We start from the raw sequence: 21,958 nt of genomic DNA, 5'->3' as shown, positions 1-21,958 counted from the left end.
CCACTAAAACGTTGGAGAAAAGTTAACCCCAAAGATTGGGTAATAAAGGTCGCAAAAAGGAGGCGTGCTGAGGGTTTGCCTTATGAGATAAAAAAAATACCATAGACCAGCAAAATTGCCAAAACCAGTTAATTGTTCAGAGTGCTTTTACAAATGTGCCAGTTATTTCAGCGAAGATTACAGACAAAGACTATGTCGTGATTATTGAAAGTTAGAATATGTAGGCCTGAAACATTTTCTTATTGCACGTATTAAAACGGAGCCACCAAAGAGAGTCGTTGCAGTTCGTTGAAGTTTAAAAAACCACGTGCATTTTCCAAAAAGTGTTACTTTTCTTTGAATGGTCAAGACATACAGGTATGTGAGAAATTTTTTTGTAAGACACTTTGTATATCAGCGTCGTTAATACAGGATATTGTAAGAAAAACTGATATTCTAGGCTGTTATGCAGATACGGATAAAAGAGGCAAGCATACACCGCCAAATAAAACAGGCAGTAAAACCCGAAAAATCGTGAAGGCTCATATTGAGTCTTTTCCAACCATGGGCCCACATTATATTCGCCAAAGTTCAAAGCGTAGATATTTGGACAAAAATTTAAGTATAAGAAAAATGTACCAACTTTTTATAAATAATTGTGAGCAGAAGAAACTGGAAGGTGTTAGCGAAATTACATATCAAAGAATATTTTCTAACGACTATAATTTAAGCTTTTTTGTTGCTAAAAAAATCAATGTTTAGTTTGTAATACATATGATAGGGCTAATCCAATTGACAAATCGGATTTAGAAGACAGTTACAGAGAACATCAGAGAAGAAAAGAAGTATGTAATCTTAAAAAACAAAATGATAAGAAAAGATCTAATGAACAACGGGATTTTGTTTCAATTACTTTCGATATACAGGCCGTACTACAGATTCCAAGTGGATTGACTGGAAAACTATATTATTCTCGAAAATTATGTGTCTACAATTTGTGTGTATATGAAGCCGCATTACCAAATGCAGCTTACTGTTTTGACTGGTCAGAAATTAACGGTAGACAAGGAAGTTCTGAAATAGGAAGCATTATACTCCACTACTTATCAAAATGTGTTCCAGAATATGTAAGTGAAATAAGTTTATTTTCTGATACCTGCAGAAGACAGAATCGTAATCAGCATATTGCAGCCTTACTATTATGGGATGTTCAAAATATAGACCATTTAAATATTATTGAACACCAATTTTTAGAGTCTGGACATTCCTATATAGAAGTTGACTCTATGCAGAGTAATATCGAAACCGCTAAAAAACACAGATCTATCTATGTGATGCCAGATTACTTGTCTGTTTTTCAAAATGCAAGAGGAACTAAAAATATCAAGGTTGATGATAAAAAAGTATGTATAGAACCATACAAATGTAAAGAAGTTAAATACTACGACTTTTATGATTTAAAAAATTTGTCACACACTTTAATTAAAAACCGGACAAAAGACCAAAACAGCGAAAAAATAATGTGGTTGAAGATAGAAATAATGAGATGCGTGAAAGGAGGGACAAACAGAATCTATTTTAATTATGACATGTCAACAAGCTTCAATTATTTCCTTACTGATACTGCACGGCAGTCAAAAAGAAAAAAGCACGCCAAGTTATCAACTAATACAAGCAATCTTGAAGAACTTTAACGACTTTATGATGCACATTTGCCAATTAGCATAGCAAAAAAGAGAGATTTGGTACAGCTATGGGATAAGGGAGTGATACCAGAGGAATATCACGGGTGATATCGTAATTTGAAAACGGGAAATGATGTAACAGACATCTTGCCAGAGCCTGCTTTCAGTGACCAATCGGACGAGGAAGCCTCATAATAATAATATTGTTATTATTATATTCGAAATAAATTTGATTTTTTCTATAAAACTGCCTATCATTCATATAAATAATAACTATAACTACACACAGATGTTAACAAAATTTTCAGGGAAAACCAGTTAAATGTCATAAATATCGACTAATACCTTAAAACATTGCTATTACCTAGTAAAAGCCTCATATCTCGATCACAAAACTGGAAAATATTATACTTGGTTTATTATATTTGTGTTAAATATGTTATTTGAAGAGTAATTGATTTATTTAGATTTAAAGGTAAAACCAGGTAAATGATAGCATTCCCAACTTAAATTTAGGATTAGTCAGATAGGTGCCTTAACTTTTTCAAACTAATGATAGAATATCATTTCAGATATATGCATCTTTCACTAGAATACCTAATATCAAAAACAGGCTGACTGCTTAATTTACAATAAAAAACTAAACTTTAAAAACGTTTTTTCTCGATTTTGGTATTCCAACATTTACCTGGTTTTCGCAGTATACCGACGATATGTCTTTTTTCTGTTGTAGTATAAATAGTATATTTATTCTACTATAGCCCATACAACGCTGCTACATACTTCGACTTTACTGTCATCCCTATACTATATCATCATTATGATAAGTAAGTAAGTAGATACTTAGAATAGCTGAAGCTCTAGGTATGGCAAGAGAGATGGTACAGGAACTCGTTGTGGCTACAGAAAGTGTAGGTTTAAATATAAATATCTCGAAAACAAAAATCATGACCAATTTGGTACCCAACCAGGACATCAGTATTGGTGGGAAAGAAATAGAACTCGTAGATAGATATAAATACCTGGGACACGAAATTATGATTGGCAGGGATAACTAGACTCATAAACTGAAGAGAAGAATCGGCCTTGGGTGGGCAGCATTTAGAAAACTGAGAGAAACTTTTAAAAGTGAGCTGCCCACATGCCTAAAGAGAAAGGTATTTGATCAGTGCGTCCTCCCAGTCTTGACGTACGGAGCAGAAACACTTACCTTAACAAAAGCAGCAGCTACCCAAACTCAGAGTCACGCAGAGAAGAATGGAGCGATCCATGTTAGGAATAACTCTGCGAGACAGGATAACCAACGAAGACATCAGGAGAAGAACCGGAGTGACTGACATCATCGAGAAGATAGCCAGACTAAAATGGAGATGGGCAGGACACATAGCCAGAATGACAGATGAGCGATGGACAAAGAGGTTATTGGAATGGAGGCCAAGGGAAGACAAGAGAAGCGTCGGTCGACCACCTACAAGATGGACTGACGATTTAAGAAGACTCAATAAAACTGGATGAGAGCGGCGCAAGATAGACGGGGTTGGAAACATGAGGAAGAGGCCTATGTTCAGCAGTGGACTTTTGAGGCTGGATGATGATGATGATAAGTAGATCGACAATCCATTGTGGATCTTCAATTTCCCTCCATCTTCTGACCTTTAGAATCTGTAGGTTTTCTTCAGCATCATCAATCCATCTCCTTCGTGGTCGTCCCCTACTTCTTGTGCCCTCTTGGTTTGAAAATGTTAATCTCTTCGTGTATTCGTGATTTGACATCCTACGAATGTGTCCAGCCCATCTAAGTCTCTGTACTTTAACGAATTTCATAATATCTGGATCGGTGTACCTATAACTGATATAGTGATCTTCATATGGGTCATAGGGTCCATACGAAGCCTTGTTAAAGTTGCTTCTACCAAGACAGGAAAAATTTGTTTTCACGTTCAGAGCCGTTCATAGCCGTTCTGAAGATCCCTTTTAGGGTGAAATACGTATAAGCGGATATACAGACGCACTATACGTGAAATCAAATCTTAACTGTCTTTTTCCTTTTATTCCGGTTTACTCTTTATGAGTACTAGAAACCAATTCTCTAAGGATTTTTACTTAGTTGAGAAGATATGTTGTGGAATGCAATTTTAGATTCCACATGTCTCTAATAATATCTTTATCAACGTCTATTTTGCCTTGCAATTCTAAGAAGACACAGATTAAAGCAGAAATCTGAATTTGGTTTCGAAAAATATTGTTAGATTAACCTCAGTGTTTAGGCGAATTTGTATATTTATTTACAATTTATTATCGATTTCTTAGCGATATATTAAAAAAGACTTTACGTATTTTTGTGAAAACAAAGTACCGATATCCTTGAGTACCCACCTATAAGCTAGTTTCTCACTTTTAAGGTTGAAAACTCGAAACTGGTATCGAAATCCCCTTTTTTATTTGTGTGCATGTAAATTCCTTGGATTCAAATCTCACGTTCACAAGTTGATTTCAGAAAGTTTTCCTATAAATTTTCCAGAACTCATTATGGTTTAGCGAAAAATATTGTCCTTATTTCGTATTCTTTACTTGTAATAAAACGAAAGAAACTTGGGCTATAAAGGAACAACTTTCGACATTTCAATGAATGCAAGTGTTAAATGGACTTTGGGGGTAAGCAATTCCTTGGGAGAGGTTGCGACACGAAAACTGCAAACTTTATTTTCTCATTTTTATAGAAATTACTATAAAACTAGGAAAATAAAAACCAGCAAGTAAAAACAATAAAACAGTCATTTATTATAATCATATTTCAAAAAGTTTATTTAGAACAAATTCTCATTTTTATTAAACTTAATACGCCAATAAACTCTTTTCTTGATATTATACTATACTAGAACTATTTGATAATCTGCGCAATCTTCTGTCACTCAAGACGATAGGACTAAATGCACAAACAAAATTATTTGTTTTTATCTTTAAAGTAGGTATATAAAATACCGTAAAGATAGAAAATGTTAAAAAGTAGTTATAATTAAAAATTAACCTAAAAATGATACACATAAAATCCTAGAGTCTAGAATTTTTTTGCGCTTCAAGTGAAGTCACAGATATAACTGGGAAACCCCAGGTTATTGCTTTCGTTAGATTTGATTGCGAATCTAACGTAATTAAACAGTTTTTATTGTAAAGACCTCCCTGAAAATACAACGGGACTAGACATTTTTCAATTAACGAACAGTTATTTTATTACTGCAGGTTTGTCTTGGCTGTCTTGTTTAAGTGTTTGCACCGAAGGTTGCCCTGCTATGGTAGTACACTTAACAGCGTTTCTAGCTTTGGTTCAAAAGCGAACAGAGAAGCACTTGTTGCTAAGTCGTTGATGCCAAAACTGAATGACATTTTCCAAACTGTTGTGAAAATGGTGAAATACATCAAAGTAGGCATTTTAAAGCCATTGTTTAACAGTTTGTGTTTTGCTATGTATTATGCATTGTATTATGAGCTTCTTCTTCTTAACATGCCATACACCAAAGTGCGTAGGCGACTATCTCATTGCTAGAATTCTGTTTTTGGCGGCGTGACACAGCTCGCCTGTATTGTGTATTCCTGTCAATTCTTTAATATTCCTTAACCAGGATAATTGTTTGAGGCCGGCTCCTCTCCTACCTTCGATCTTCCCTTGTAGGATTAACTGTGTTATTTCATATTTTGCTCCTCTCAATATGTGCCCAAGGTAACCAATCTTGCGTTTTTTAATTAATTCAAAAAGTTCTCTTTCCACGCCGGCTCTCTTAAGGACGTCATCGTTTCGAACTCTATCCATCCAAGGTATGCGCATCATTCGTCTCAATGACCACATTTCAAATGCTTCAAGTTTGTTGATAGATGTTTTTTTCAAAGTCCACGTTTCCATGCCATAAAGCAAGATGGACCATATGTAGCACTTGACCATTCTGTAGCGTATTTCGAAATTTAGGTTTTGATTACATAGGAGCGGTCTGAATTTCACAAAAGCTTGTCTTGCCATTTGTATTTGGGTTTTTATCTCTTGTTGTGGATCCGATTGGTCATTGATTGTGGTGCCAAGGTATTTAAAAGTTTTCACGCATTTTATGCGATCGTCACATATGCATATTATCGGGTTTTCTGGAGAGTTTCTGCTAATGACCATATGTTTCGTTTTCAAAATGTTGATTTTGAGGCCATATTTTTTACCTATGCTATTCACCCTATCAAGTTATAACTGCTGATCTTCCAAATTATCAGGTATAATCACTGTGTCGTCCGCATAGCGTAGGTTGCTAATTGGTATGCCGTTCACCTTAATGCCTAATTCCGTGTCTTCTAATGCTTCCGCAAATATATTTTCAACATATAAATTAAAAAGCATCGGAGAGAGTATGCAGCCTTGGCGGACACCTTTCCTGATTTCAAATTCATCCGTATATTGGTCTTGATCAATCCTCACCTTTGCCATTTGGTTCCAGTATAGATTCTGAATAATTCTGATCTCCTTCTGGTCAATGTTGGCCCTATGTAGTAGTTCCATCATGATATCATGTTTAACATTGTCAAATGCCTTCTTGTAGTCGATGAAGATGAGGTAGACATCTTTTTGTTGATCTAAATAGTTTTGTATTAAGGTGTTCAAACATAAAATTGCCTCTCTTGTTCCTAGTCCTCCCTTAAAACCGCATTGTGTTGACCCGCTAAGTTCTTCTAGTATCTTGTACATTCTTGAGTGTAATATCCTAAGGAAGAGTTTCAGCTCGTGACTCATTAAACTGATTAAGTGGTGTTCATTGCATTTTGCGGCATTAGCTCTTTTTAGGATCATCACAAAGGATGACTGCAGCCATTCTCGCGGAATGTAACCAGTATCATAAATTCTATTGAACAGCTTTACCAAGATTTGGATATTCTCCTCGTCTAGTAGTTTTATTGCTTCTATATTAATTTCATCTGGACCTGTTGCTTTATGCATCTTTGTGGTTCTAACTGCATATTCTATTTCACTTCGCAATATTGATGGCCCTGATAAGTTTTCGGAAGGAAGTTTGCGCGTTGGTTGTGTTGGTCTTTCGTCATTAAAAAGTCTTTCTGCGTATTCTTTCCACGCCATTGCTATCTCCTCTTCTGACTCTATGTATTCGTTTCTATCGTTGGGTATTCTTGTTCTGTGGTGGCTTTTGTGTATATTCGATATTTCTTTGATCTTCTTATGAAGTCCAAAACTATCTTTTTTTTCCTGCAATTGTTCTATTTCGTTGCACCTTTCCACCATCCAAAATTTTTTTGCTTTCTTAATTTTCTGGCGAATGTCTTTGTGTATTTGTTTGTATTTGTCTTGATTACGTTGTTGCTTATGTTGCCTTCGCTTTTCCATTAGATCCATAATTTCGTCCGTCATCCATTCGTTATGCTTTCTCTTTCTGATCTGTATTTTAACTTCCCTGTTTACTGTCAGAATCGTTGCTTTAATATCATTGACCATCTCTTCGATATAATTTTGTTTTATTATTCGCATTCTTTCATTAATTTGATTTGCATAACTTTTCCTCAGATTTTCCTCTCTCATCAGTTCTCTTGTATTTATAGGCGTGCTGGTGTTTGTATTTGTTCTCTTAATTTTTGCTAGTTTTAACCTCACATCTGCTATTAGCGGATTATAATCGGATTCAATATCAGCACCTGGATATGCTGCGATTCTTTTGATAGCGTTACGAAATCTTCTGTTTATTAAAACGTAGTCAATTTGGTTTCTAATTATTCGATTTGGACAGTCTCCTGGTGATTTCCAAGTATATACTATCCAATATGAACATACGCCACTATTTTTGCATACAAAAGTAAGATAGTTATCTCACGAAGAAGTCCTTCAAAGATTTTATGAACTTAAAAAGGAGCTGTTAATATTTGTTACTTGTGAACAGTCTGAATATGCTGATTTCCCTTGTGATAACACCTAATGCACTAAAGTTGCGTTTTTGGTTGATATTTTTGGAAAATTGTCTATTTTAAATAAAGGCATACTGAAAAAGCAAGAAAACATATCCACTTTTACTGATAAAATCAGTTCCTTCCAAAAGCTTTTTCTGTGGATAAAGAAAGTTGAAAATTAAGCCACGTGGGACATGTCTCAGGTAACAAACAATTGAAATGTAAAACCAAATCTGTCAGACCTTTTTTTGAAAAATCTTAGTAAGCTGAATGAAAATATCAAAAAGTATTTTCCCTCCCTCGATACGTTATCAATGGACTGAATGCGAAATCCACACATCGAGTCGGCTTATGACATAGCCTTGTTCACTACTGAACAAGGCCATGAAGGCTATTAAAAAAAATAATATGAAGATTTATCAAATAAATTCCATTCCAGTATTACATTCCTAATATATACACTTCCTATTAAAATTTTGAAATATTGGAATATTTGTTCATATGTTTTTGTACTCAAAAAAATATACAATTCTGAATATTATAAAAAGAATCTTTTTAAATTTATTTGGCATTATTAATAATTATCCTTTGACTTAAAAAAAACTTTTATAAAATTTATGGTATTTTAAAATAGCGATAATTTTTTATCTTCTGATGGTACAGAGTCTATTATTTGAAACATACAAAAATTCTGTGACAAAAAATGATTGACTGACCTTTTAATTTACACTCGACGATGTCTCCTTTCGACTAAAACAGCTCCCTCTTGTTGATTATGTTAGGCTACCAATCAAAGCCTTCTCCGTTCCAAGTATCAAACTATCAGCATACCAGCAACTCTTTCTCCAAAACACAAGCGGGCCTCTTTTAGCAGTACTCGTTCAACACTCCAAAATTCTCTCCTCTCTTTCATATACTAACAATCTCCTGAGACCCAAGTATTTTTTTCACTTGGTGTCGCAAATATTTTTAATAGTTATAGTTCTTGTGACTTACTCACTTGGACTGTATAGAATCAAGAAGGTATTCGACTTTTCAACTTTGACCTATCTCTCGTTCCACCTTTCAGCCAGCCACTTCTAATTAACACCATTGGCACTTGCTTCTCAACTAACTACACAAAACTTCACTTGCTTCTTTCAGATGACCATCACATAATAATCTTTTCTACTGCAAACTTTCAAAACATTCACTCTATTGCATCCCCATTCCAAACTCGCTTACCAATCAGAAAATTCCTATATCCCACTTCTTATTTTACATCAGAAAACCCTATCATCTTCACATTTCTGTATGCATCTCCCTATACGGTTTTCATTTTAAAGTAAATGAAATATCTATACCATAAATTCCTCCATTAAACTTATCATTTATGATACCTAATCTTCTTCAAGTGCCATCTTTGTTCCGAAGGTTGGCGATCATCAGGGCTATACGTATTTTCGAAACTGCTGACCGAAACAATTCGTTGCTGCTACAGCTATACCATTCCCGTAGATTCTTTAGCCAGGAGTTTCGTCTTCTTCCTATGGACCTTTTTCCTGCTATTTTCCCTTGCATAATTATTCGAAGCAGTTCATATCTTTCGCCTCTTGTAATGTGTCCCAAGTATTGCAGTTTTTGTTTTTTGATGTATCGCAGAATCCTGAGAATATCATGGACTCTCTCGGTCCATGATATTCTCAGGATTCTGCGATACATCCACAGTTCAAATGCCTCTAATTTTTTGGTATCAATCTTTTTCAACGTCCATGACTCCATTCCGTAGAACAGCACAGAAAGTACGTAACATCTCATCAGGCGAAGTTTCATTTCAAGGCTCAAATCTCTTCCGCAGAACACTCTTTTCATTTTAGTGAATATGGATCTGGCTTTTTCTATTCATATTTTGATTTCTGCTGAGCTATCGTTGTCTTCATTTATAAAAGTGCCTAAATATTTGTATTTGCTAACTCGATCGATAATTTCATTGTGTAAATATAAATTTTGGACATTTTGTGTTGATTTCGATATTACCATAAATTTAGTTTTCTTTATGTTCAAAGATAGTCCATATTCTTCGCTGCAGTCTGCTATCTTATTCACCAATGTCTGTAGCTCTTCAAGTGTTTCTGCGATCAGAACGGTGTCGTCGGCAAATCTCAGATTGTTTAATCTAACACCATTTATTTTAATACCTACGGATTGCTCAGAGGGTGTTCTATTCATTACGTCTTCGGAATAGAGATTAAACAGGGTTGGTGACAGTATACACCCTTGTCTCACACCTCGCTTTATTTGAATTTCTTCAGTGGTATAATTCTCTACTCTCACTACTGCTTTCTGATTGTAGTACATATTTGCTATTAGTCGGATGTCTCGTTTATCTAAATTCTTTTCCGTCAGGAGTCTGATTAGGTGATCATGCCGCACTTTATCAAAGGCCTTGTTGTAATTTATGAAACACATGAATACATCTTGATTTATGTCAAGACATCTTTGAGACATAACGTTCAGTGCAAACAACGCCTCTCTTGTTTCAAGTCCATTTCGGAATCCAAACTGGGTATTATTGATGTCCATTTCCAGTTTTCTGTGTACTCTAGAGTGTATAATTTTCAGAAATATTTTCAGTACATGGCTCATCAGACTGATTGTACGGTAATCACTGCATTGTTTGGCATTTATCTTTTTTGGTATAGTAACAAAGGTGGATAAAAGCCATTCTTGTGGTATTTTTCCTGATGTATAAATGCTATTGAAAAGTTTTTAACTAAAATGTGAATCGAGTCTTTTTCTATTAGTTTAAGGATTTCCGTTGGTATTTCATACCTAATTGATACTTTGATATTTGATATTTGATATTTGATACCTAATATTAATTTACAAATCAGAATTATTGTACATTTGCACCGAAAAATATTTGATAGCACAAACTAGTGTACCTATGTAGCATTTCTATATTAAACTGATAACTCCGATGTTAACGTTAAACAAATATTGAAATTTGTAGAAGGATTTTGGGTTTGAAAATATTTCGTTGGGAGAACTATATTTATTTATCATATATTCAGTTGTTCCGGTACTTTTTTCCAAATGGTTGATACATTTTAATTGCACATGTTTTTAAATTTAAATGAATGTTTGATCAACAATATAATCATGTGGCCTTTGGCGAACAATAAATTGTACATTTTTGCCTGTTTGCTTTGGATAGGTTTTTTGTATAAACGGTAAAAAATTTAAATAGAAGGCAATATTCACTAATAAATTTTTTTGTGTATTCAAATTTTCCATTTTCAATTTAGTTATACCCTATTTGGAAAACCACATACCATGGTTATTACGGCAGAAGCATATAACTGTATTTATACAAGCTGTTAAAATCAGAAAAAATGTATAAATATCGATACTTCTATGTGTCTGTTTTTAAAATGATATATGTAAATAATATGACTACACCAACAAGCCTCACATAAAATACAAATGAGCAAACATTAAGGGCTTAACGCGTAACCGATAAGGTGCAATTTCAGTTACATTGAGCGTGATGTCCACGGACATCTTTTTAATAAATAAAAAAAAAGATTTAGATATTAAAAAAAAATTCACTGAAATAAGTTACAACTGGATGAACTTTATTCGCTCATACGTATATAATTCTAATATAAATAAAAGGTATTAAAATACCTTTATTTTACAATAACGTATGGTCCTAAAGTTTTGGGAAAAATTTCACCTGGTCTGATTGAGAAGCAAAATGCATTTAACAAAGAAGGCCATGGAATTGAAATGTCATTAGTTATTGACATTTAATAAACAAAGCAGAATATTTTGGTTTGTGCTCTGCAAAATATCTTATAAAATTGATATTCGTCGAGGTGTTTATAATATGGTTGGGCGAATGTCGAAACGAGATATTGTTAATATTTATCGAGATCAAAACATAAGCAAATTGACAATTTATCGCACAATCAGAGAATGTGAAGAAGGGATACCATGTGTTAACTTGCGTAAAAGTGGCCGACCGCGGATTTTGAACCATATAAGAGAGGCAAGACTGATTGAAGCAGCTAAGAACAAAATTGGGGTCTCACAGCGAAAACTGGCCACAAGATTTCATGTTGGAAAGACTACAGTATACAGGACCCTATCCAGTAACAATATTATCTACCGGAAAAGAAGGAAAGCTCCAAAATACACAGAGGATCAATTAGAGTGAATTCCGAGATGTTGCCGCGCGTTAAGGCGAGTGCATTTCGTCAACAAGTCGAAACTTTACTTTACCTTTGTACCGAAAGCAGACAATCCCCCCAACCTACCTCAGGCTCGTCCAATTGAAGAGTTCTGGGCAATATTAAGTCGCAAAGTCTATAATAACGGATGGGAAGCACAAAATCAGGAACAGTTAAGACGCCGCATATATACAAAAATTAGAGAAATTGACGCCGAGGTCGTCCAAAGGATGATGCAACGTGTCAGGGGAATTATTAGGCAAATCGAAAATAATGGTCCCTTGTCTGTCATTTGAATTTTGATTTATAATAAGGATAGTTAAGTTAAATTGTTGAATAATTTAATAAAAATACAAGATTATTGTGGTCAGAGTTATTTGCTTTTGAAATTTTTCCCAAAACTTTAGGACCATACGTTATTACTGAAATTTGTCCTTCTTATAACAAGCCTCTACAATTTTTTATTTATTTTATTTATTTGTTTAACCTTTTAAAACACACAAATAATTGTTATTACATTAAGAGAGTGCTTACTACTGCTAAAAACTAATAACTACATTAAAAACTAAACCGAGACAAAATAAAACAAGTAAAAAATACTATACATTTGAATTAAATTTTAAGACAAAAACTTTTGCAGACTAGAAATTTGTTTCAAAAGCAACTTTTATTTGTTTCACAGAAGAATTTAAAAAGTCTATATCACAGTTAATCATCACACGGTTAGATTTTTCTAACATCTTATTTATGGGTGAATCAGTATTATTATAGGCGAGCGGTTTACCCCTAAAAAGACACTTAGAAACATAATATAGCGACTAAAATTCTTTTTGCATTTCTAATGCACCAAACCTTTTTTATTCGATTCTATATATTTTTCCAAGATGGAATGTATTTTTTTTTTTTTAATTTTTACAAGTGGGCCGGCAATTGTTATTAACAAATAACTTATACAAAAAAGCGATTTCACGGAATTGCTTCGGAATCAATTTTTTTAGGTGTATCTCATCAAAATAAACACTTTTTCTCTCCTGATAATTTTTCGAAAAATGCTTCCTTTTCGAGTTATTTGCATTTTTTTGTTGAAAAAAGCCTCAATTAGTGATTTTTGGGATTTTTTTTTCTAAAAAACTACTAAATGAATTGCAATTCTACAAATAGCTTTATAATCTTTAAACCGTCGAGTACAAGTTAGAATATTTTGACAAGGATAATTTTTTTCTATCTTGCTAAAAACGTAAACCCAAATATTTCGAATATGCCTTTCGAGCGTCTACCGCTAAGTGTGTACAGCGGTTGCGGCGATACAGGCGTGCGGCGCGTAGAAATATTTGTTTAAATTTAAAAAATTAATTCATTACAAATATTACGTACAATTTATTAACAAAAAAGATATTTCTAATTATTTTTATATAGACATATTATAATTAAAACAATTAAAATAAATTTTTTACAATGCTATAATAATGTAATTTTTCTTTTAATATACGTGGTGACTATATTATTGAATGTTTTATTATGTGAAAAATATATATAAATATAAAATATGAAAAATACAATAAAATTAAAATATAATATTAATTATACATCGTTTTCATTGTCAATAATTTGAAAATTTTCGTCAACAGCAACAGGATTTTCATCTAATAAGCTGAGTTCATTGTCTTCAATACAGTCGTCTTTAACATTTTTACAATTCTCTGGTGTATATGCACATACTGCGCAGCATTCTAAATTATAGGAAATACAATTACAATTTTTTGTAGAACATTTTCCGGTACATGAGCAGAAATACTTTTGTAACATATCTAAACTAGTTTCGCCTTCAAAATAGTTAAAATCGAAACAATTATTTTCCATTGTCCAACCATGGGTTAATGGATCAAGAGATGAAATAATATTGTTTTTTGCTTGAATCCATTCATTTATTTGCCACTTTGCTCTTAAGTAATGTTGTAATAATGCTGGTTTTGAAGGTGGTAATTTTTTATAAGATGCTTTTTTTTAGCGCCTACAGCACCTCAACCGCTGTACACGCTTAGCGGGATACTCTCGAAAGGCATATTCGAAATATTTGGGTCAACGTTTTTAGCAAGATAGAAACCATTTATCCTTGTCAAAATATTCTAACTTGTACTCGACGGTTTAAAGATTATAAAGCTGTTTGTAAAATTGCAATTTATTTAGTAGTTTTTTAGAAAAAAAAAAACCAAAAATCACTAATTAAGTCATTTTTTCAACAAAAAAATGCAAATAACTCGAAAAGGAAGCATTTTTCAAAAAATTATCAAAAGAAAAAAAGTGTTTATTTTGATGAGATACACCTAAAAAAATTGATTCCGAAATAATTCGGTGAAATTGCTTTTTTGTATAAGTTATTTGTTAATAACAATTGTCGGCCCACTTTTAAAAATTTAAGAAAAAATACATTTCATCTTGGAAAAATATATAGAATCGAATAAAAAAGGTTTGAGGCATTAGAAATGCAAAAATAATTTTAGTCGGTTGATGCTCTGCTTATAGGGGTAAACCTATTATTGGGGGTTTATTATTAATTCTTAGGTTTATATGTAAAAAAGTACAAATTTTACAACATAGTAAATAAAAAGGGCTGAATGAAAATTTCTTCTATTATCCAGTTGCCGAACTTTAAAACAAGTTAACATAACATTATAGGAAATCATGTATGGATAGAGACCACACTTTCTCACATAAAGAAACCTCAAGAATCGTTTTTCAATGAAATCAACATTGAATTCGGCTTGTGGTGCCCATAAATGAGATGCATACTCCAAGTTAGGTCTTACCAGTCCATTGTATAATAATATTAGAGTTTCAAATCTTTTAAAAAAATTTGAATTACGAATTATAAAGCTAAGAGTTCTGTATGCCTTTCCAATGATGATCCGATAATGTTCATTAATTCTCAAATTTTGCTGAAACATTACTCCAAGATCTTTGCAAGTGTTCTTTCTTCCAAGTACAGTGTTTTGTAGAGAAATTTTGTATTGGTTCTCCATGTATTGTGTTTTTCGAGTGATAGTAAAAACATGACATTTAGAAGTGTTTAGAAACATTTTGTTATCATCGAACCATTGACTTACTGAGTTCAGATCACATTGCAGGATCTCAGAGTCCTGCAAAGTTGAAATTTCTCAAAAATCTGAAAATCATCTGCAAACAGCAGGCTTGTCGAAAACTTCACACAGTGAAGCAAATCGTTAATAAATATAGCAAACAGAAGAGGACCCAAGTTGCTACCTTGTGATACACCTGTTGTCGACATAAATAGCTTAGATACACTGTTAGTGTACATAAATAGCTTAGATACACCCAACTTAGAATCCAGGAATATATGTTGGAAAATTATGAATATAATTATTCTAAAAAACAGTAACTGAAACTTTAAAATAACTTTCTATCAGAAAGCAATATTATTGCAACAGTTTGGCCGAAGAAATGGGTCATGCAGTATCCTTACTATTGCATGTTCAATCCGATTGAACACATATGGCATGAGCTAAAAGCATCGGTAAGGAGAAGTAATGTTTTCATCATCATCATCATCAACTAGCCTCTAACGTCCACTGCTGAACATAGGCCTCTCGCATGCTTTTCCACTTAGTCCAATTTTGCGCCATCTGAATCCAATTTGTAATAACTCTTTTTATGTCATCTGTCCATCTCGTTGGGGGTCGACCTCTATTTCTGTTAGCTTGTATTCGGGGTCTCCATTCCAAAATTCTTTTTGTCCACCGGTCATCAACTAATCTTGCTACATGACCTGCCCAGTTCCACTTTAGTGTTGTTATCTTTTCAATAACGTCTGCTACTCCTGATTTCTGCGTATAGTAGCATTGGGTATTCTACTCGTATCACGTAGAGAAATCCCTAACATTATTCTCTCCATTGCCCTATCCGCAACTTGTAGTTTACTCACTGTTGTTCTTGTGAGGGTTAGGGTTTTTGCGCTGTAGGTCATCACTGGCAAAATACACTGATTAAATACTTTTCTTTTCAGACACATTGGAATCTTAGACATAAAAATATCCTTCATCTTTTCAAATGCAGCCCTTCTTCTTCTTCTCGTGCCACTCCTAGCGGAGATTGGAAATCATCATGGCCACTGCGACTTTGTTAGCAGCGCGCCTAAAAGTTCAATCGAACTACACCCGAACCATTCACGTAGATTACGAAGCCACGATATTTTTCTTCTTCCCACACTTCTTTTGCCCTTAATTTTGCCCTGCATGATATTTCTTAAAAGTTCGTACTTTTCACCTCTCACAATGTGCCCCAAGTATTCCATCTTTCTAGTTTTTATCTCATTTAGAATTTCGCATCTTTTGTCTAAAGTTTGGAGTACTTGCGTGTTAGTGACGCGGTCCATCCATGATATTCTAAGAATGCGCCTATAGCACCACATCTCGAAAGCTTCGATGTTTTTTGTGGTCAACTGTTTTAGTGTCCAAGCCTCTACTCCATACAACAGGGTAGAAAAGACATAACACCGCAGCATTCGTATTCGTAACTTTATATTGATATCACGATTGCAAAAGAGTTTGCGCATTCTATTAAAGACTGATCTAGCGATTTCTATTCTACATCTAATCTCTTTTGTTTGATCAGTATCGTCTGTGATCCAAGCACCTAGATATTTATAACAGGACACACGCTCAATCGTTGTATTGTCTATTACAAGATTAGCTCTGATGTTCTTTGATTTCGTGATTACCATAAATTTAGTTTTTTTCAAATTAATTTTCAAGCCGTAACTGTTACAGTATATATTGAGACTTTGAACGAGATGTTGTAGTTCTACTAGCGTTCCCGTTAGGAGAACCGTATCGTCAGCATACCTTATATTGTTGATCGTCTCACCATTTATTATCAGACCAAGATCTTCCTCCTCGAGTGCTTGTTCACAAATAGCTTCACTATACAGATTAAATAAAAGTGGCGACAAGATGCATCCCTGCCGGACTCCTCGACGGATTTGAATTTCTTCTGTTAGCCTACCCTCAACCTTCACATTTGCTGTTTGATTCCAATATAGGTTGCATATAATTCGAATATCTCGGCTGTCTATATTTTTCTTTATTAGAATTTGTCTTAGTGGTTCATGTTGTACTTTGTCAAAGGCCTTTTCGAAATCAATAAAGCAGGTGTAAATTTCTTGGTTCATGTCTAAGCATCTCTGTGAGAGAACGTTCATTGCAAACAGAGCCTCCCTTGTACCCAGCCCTTTTCTGAATCCCATCTGAGTGTTACTGATGTCTACGTCTAATTTCCTATAGATCCTATTATGGATTATTTTCAGGAACAGTTTTAGAGCATGACTCATCAAAGCTATCGTACGATATTCGCTGCATTCCCTTGTATTTGCCTTTTTTGGCAGTAGTATAAAGGTCGAACGGAGCCATTCCCTAGGTATTATTCCAGTTCTATATATTGTGTTAAATAGATCTAGGAGTATTTTAATAGATTCATCGTCCATGAGTTTGAGCAGTCCATGCGAGGTTAATCTTCTTTTCAGCACGATTGTTTAGTTATTTCGACTTATTCTGATCTGATTGCCCAAGTATTTATAGTAATCAACTGGCTCAATATCTTTTTCTTCTACTGAGATGTTTTTGTTGTGGACTAAATTTGTCATAAATTGTGTTTTTGAAAAATTTATTTTAAGACCAACTCTTTTTGTGACAGTATGGAGTTCTTGGGCATTATCTGTGCCTGATAAAAGCTGTTTGCAATAAGAACGATATCATCTGCAAATTTAAGTTTATTTAAACATTTTCCATCTACATTGATGCCCTTTTCATTCCAATCTATTGTTTTACAAGCGTATTCTAGCAAAGTTGTAAATAATTTAGTAATATGTTGTCTCCTTGCCGAACGCCCCTTTCAATACGTAAGGTCCCAGTATCTTCATTGAGTTTTACACAGGCTGTAGCATGCTGATAGATGTATCTGATGAGGGATATGTATCGGTGATCTATTGTACATTGTGTTAGAGCTTGGAGCATTTCACTTTGATTGACCGTATCAAATGCTTTTTTAAAGTCGGCAAAGACAAGTATCAGGGGTCTATTATATTCAATGTCTTTTTCAATCAACGACTTAATGGTTTTTGTAAATGATCGTTTGTTCATATCATTTAAGGAGGTTTCGACATCCATAACCTCTATATTTGGTGTCTCTAGACATCTCAAAATTTCCTCTTCTTATTAGATGTGTTTTTGTTATCATTTTGTATCTTTGTTTTTGGAGATTTAGCACGATCTTCGCTCTTACCATTCTATAATCACTTCCCACTGAACAGCAACTGTTAAATCATGGACCATGTCTTTGTTGTTAGTTAAGACAAAATCAATTTCATTTTTGGTGACTCCATCTGGACTTGCCCAGGTCCATTTTCTTTGGGGACTTTTTTTGAAAAAGCTATTCATTGCAAAGAGGCCATTTCGTACCAAGAAACCCAAAAACATTTCGCCTCTTTCATTTCTTTGTCCGAATCCGTAAGGACCTATTGCAACTTCGGTCCCGTCCAGTTTCCATCCCAACTTAGCATTAAAGTCACCTATTACTAGGTTGTGTGTAGTAGGCGCCAGTTTTACTGCATTTTCTAGGTCTTCATAAAAGGTTTCCACTTCCTCGTCCGATTGTGTAGATGTAGGTGCATAGGATTGAATTAATTTAAGGCTGGTTTTTTTGTTAAGCTTCAGTATGCAGAGTATTATTCTTTAGTTGATACCTTTAAGTTGTTTGATATTTTTAGTGTGTCTCTTATGTATAAGAAGTCCAACTCCTCCTATTTTTGTAGAAAGTACTGTTTTGATTACCTTAAATTCATCTGTGGTTCGTCTAATTGAATTAGAAATATAGAAAATAACCAATGACAGCTGGAAAAATACAGATAGGTTGCTCAAAGAAACAATTATTATAGATTTAGATAACGACAGTGATAGTGGAACTGACTTGTCCATGTAATTTTGTTTAAATGTAAGTAATTTTTGAATTGTGTTTAAAAATGGCAAACTTTCTATATACAGGGTGTCCCATAATTAATTGGACATTAGCTAATGGGTGATAGCTGACATCAAAATAAAGCGTTTGAGCTCAAATTGCTTAGGCAAAATGTTGATAGTTTTCGTTCTACAGGGTGATTCATTAATATTTTTTTATATTATTTTTAGGGATATATTGAAAACTATTCAACCGATTTAAGCGAAATTTGTTATCTTGCTAATATTTAGTATGCTTATTATGAAAATTATATTAGTTTTACTATTGACACTAGTTGACGCCACCAACTTTAACATTGGTTCATTAATGTGGCCATAATTTTTTTGTGCGCACTATATAAACATTCTAGGAAAAAAAACATGAAATAACATTCAATTCTACACAAAAAAGGTATTCATGTTTTAAATCGAAAAAGTACACCGTTTTCGAAATAAACGTATTTTGTTAATGATACGCATGTCTGTATTTAATTTTTCGCAAAACAAGCAGGTACCTAGGTATGTTGTGAACTTAATGGCAACGTCAAGACAACTACGAATTTATTTATTATTAGTAGTCAAAGTGCAGTGCGAGTCATTATTTGTCAAAGTGCTATTAAGTTTTTTATAAACCACATAAGATAAAGGTAAAATGCCACGTCATAGTGAATTTTCTAAAGTAGAAATGCGCGATATGATCTGTTTGTATGCCCAGGAAAATTTTTGTTCTCGTAAAGCAGCTCAACGCTATTTCGAACTTTATCCCAATAGAAGGCAGCCAAACCATAAAACTATTAGATCATTGTTCGACAAGTTAGGCGAAACAGGGTCATTTCATTTCAAAGAAACAGGAATGCTGGAAGGCCGAGAGTAATTGATGCGGATATGGAGGATGAAATTGTTGTGCGTGTTGCAGAAAATCCAGAAACCAGTACAAGGTTTGTTTCTGCGGCCACTGGTATAAGCAAATCTACGGTGTTAAGAATAATAAGGACAGAAAATCTGTATCCGTATCGTTTTACTCCAGTACAAAATCTTTTATCACAGGATTTTCCAGCAAGGCTCCGATTTAGTCAGTTTATGATAGGTCGGCATTTAGACGATCCAATGTTTTATAATAAAATTTTATTTACCGATGAAGCCACATTTACTAAAAGGGGTGTGTAACTGGCGCAATAGCCATACCTATGAGACAAAAAATCCTCATGCATTTCAAGAACATCATTTTCAACATGAGTTTTCCATAAATATCTGGTGTGGCATTTTTGGGGATTGTATTGTAGAACCATTCGAATTACCAACTAGGCTTGACGGAGTAACGTATCTAAATTTTTTGAGAGAAGACTTACCAACTCTTTTAGAAGATATACCTCTAAATTTGAGACGTAACTCTTGGTACATGCATGATAATGCACCACCACATTATAGCCTAGAAGTTAGAAATTATCTCGATGAAATTTATCCTCAACGGTGGATTGGTAGAGGTAGTGTATACCTATAGATTGTTTATAAAAAATATAATAACCGTCAAGAGTTAGGGCAAAATATTGTAGATGGAGTTAACGTAATTAGGGCCCAAAGAAACACATTATTTAAAATAAGACACAACTTACATAAAAGATTTAGATTATGTAGTTTATCTAAAGGTGAACATTTTGATCACCTATGAATTATTCACTTTGTCAATTGTTTTATATTCACTTCAAATTTAATTTCTGTTTTTTTTTTTTAAATTTGCTACTGTGAAAAAGGTTTAATAAAAATAATTATTTCAATCATATCCATTTTGTTTGCAAAAAATATCTACTACTAATACATTTAATATTCACTGGTATTTAAGGCCTTTTGAATAATGTTTGAATTTACATAAGTTTTTGTAAAGTTTTTTCATTTTATTCACGTCTCTAAAAAATACGTTTATTTCGAAAACGGTGTACTTTTTTGATTTGAAACAAAAATACCTGTTTTGTGTAGAATTGAATGTTATTTATCTTTTATTTCCTAGAATGTTTATACAGGGCGGACAAAAAATTATGGCCACAACAATAAACTAATATTTATGTAGGTGGCGCCACCTAGTGTTAATGGTAAAACTAATATCATTTTCATATTAAGCATACTAAATAATAGCAAGATACTAAATTTTATTTAAATCAGTTAAATAGTTTTCAATATATCCCTAAAAATAATATAAAAAAATATTAATGAATCACCCGGTAGAACGAAAGCTAGCAACATTTTGCCTAGACAATTTGAGCTCAAACGCTTTATTTTGATGTCAGTTTTCACCCATTAGCTAATGTCCAATTAATTATGGGACACCCTGTATACGTAATTTATGTAAATATTTTTAAATTCAGTTAATAACGGTATAAAACCAGCTTTTAGACACACTTCAGTTTTAAAAATAATTTTCTAAAATATTTTTGCCTCTGTTCTTTTTGTACTATATTCAGAAATGATAATGTTTTGTAAATATGTGAATGTGGTGTATGTAAATATTTTTGGAACTATTATAACTTTAATAGACAATGATAAAGACCGGCTTTTACCACACCTAATAATCGAATAAGAAATGCAAATCGAAAATAAAAGTACGGTCCTGTCCATAGGCGATCCCCCTCTGCCTTGCGGTAGACACTTATCGATAATCAATATTAATAACTCTCTTAGATCTCTTTTAGGACTTTATAATATATGCATTATCTTTTACGGTTGTACACTATGAAACAAAAGTTTGATGAAAAAAGGGCTCACTAAAAAACTAAATACCTACACGCTTTAAAACCAAAGAACTATTTCACAAATCGGACTTTGGCATTTACTATTTATATAAACTGTAAAAATAAAAAAAGTACAAAGCTTGGTAAAAGTTAAAAAGCTTTTTTTTGGTAATATGCTTAAAGGGCAATAAATAAAATAATCTAAACGACCACTTTTTTAAAACCAACTAACGACAAAAATTACTGCATGCAATTTACCTCACACAATACGGTTAAACAAGTATTGCATTTTTATTCATGTTTTTTACCTTATTGAGGACCATAAAAGTTCTAAAGATTGTTAATTCCCGAGGTTTTATGTTTATGAAACATGCTCGAATACTTTTGTTCGTTCGTTGTGTTGTGTTAAGATCAAAGCTTGCACAAAA

Source organism: Diabrotica undecimpunctata, chromosome 8, assembly GCF_040954645.1.
Source record: "Diabrotica undecimpunctata isolate CICGRU chromosome 8, icDiaUnde3, whole genome shotgun sequence".
NCBI classification, from domain to species: Eukaryota; Metazoa; Arthropoda; class Insecta; order Coleoptera; family Chrysomelidae; genus Diabrotica; species Diabrotica undecimpunctata.
Note: the sequence above shows the minus strand (reverse complement) of the source record.